The 790-nt window shown below is 34.8% G+C and overlaps 1 protein-coding gene across 3 annotated transcripts in view; it reads left to right on the top strand.

The window, feature by feature from the left end:
* The first annotated feature begins 410 nt into the window (after window positions 1-410).
* The window catches only part of LOC118737829 (transcription elongation factor B polypeptide 3), a 7,001-nt gene continuing 6,621 nt past the window's right edge, over window positions 411-790 (top strand). Inside the window, exons 1-2 of one of the 3 annotated variants that reach the window (XM_036468609.1) lie at window positions 411-507; window positions 585-746. The gene's annotated coding sequence lies outside the window, so the exon portion shown is untranslated. Of the gene's footprint in view, window positions 747-790 lie in introns of all 3 variants that reach the window. The other 2 variants (XM_036468610.1, XM_036468608.1) reach the window with 2 other exon arrangements.

Below are 790 nucleotides of genomic sequence, written 5' to 3'. Positions count from 1 at the left end.
CATGAGAATTCTGATCTGAGTTGCTCTCAGTTGCTCTATTTTTCTTTTGACAGCTGCTCGACTCTGCCCTAATTTGACCTGCCCTGCACTTTTTTCGTAAAATTTTTTTTTTTAAGTAAAATTATCCAATATTAAAACGCTTTAAAACGTGTTGTCATGTTGAATGAACTTTTCATTAGTTAAAGAAACGTGTAAAATAGTGGCGCTTGTGGTGTAAGCAAATGATCAGCTGACGAATCCGCAATGGGAAACTTTTTTGCTAAAACCAATTACATGTACAAGGTCGCGTTCTTGCGTGATCTTTTATTTTTGGTTCATGTTGCATATTACTACTTGTTCCCTTGCTACTGAAGCAATACAACCCTGCGAGATTCGAATTCACTGAACGTACGTCTTGTATGGCAATGAATGTCAGATGAAATTTCTTAATTTCTTTTTTGGCATTGGGAAAAAGAAAATTGTGATACGCTGGTTGGCAGCTTGTGAAAAAATAGAATTTTAATTATGGTAAAAAATGTATTTGTAATTACTTAACATAATAAATTGTAAAAGCGAATAGGACTTTTTAAAATGTGTAATCCCAGTAGTGTGCGCTTTTTTGGTTTGGTGCTGACGCAGCTGAATTGTGAGACGTAATTTTCTGTAGGAAAAAATTTTTCGTTCGACCTGAAGAGGCGGAACTCCACACTTGCCCAGAAGGCTCAAAAAATTATTACCAAAAAAATATCTATTGTGGAAACAACGAGGTAGAAAAATGTCTTCTGCATCAATATTAAGTGTAATTCAACAT

This window comes from Rhagoletis pomonella, unplaced genomic scaffold (assembly GCF_013731165.1).
Source record: "Rhagoletis pomonella isolate Grant_MI unplaced genomic scaffold, Rhpom_1.0 Rhpom_scaffold_00004, whole genome shotgun sequence".
In the NCBI taxonomy this organism is placed as follows: domain Eukaryota; kingdom Metazoa; phylum Arthropoda; class Insecta; order Diptera; family Tephritidae; genus Rhagoletis; species Rhagoletis pomonella.
The sequence above is the reverse complement of the archived record's forward strand: the minus strand, read 5'-3'. Positions and strand labels throughout refer to the sequence as shown.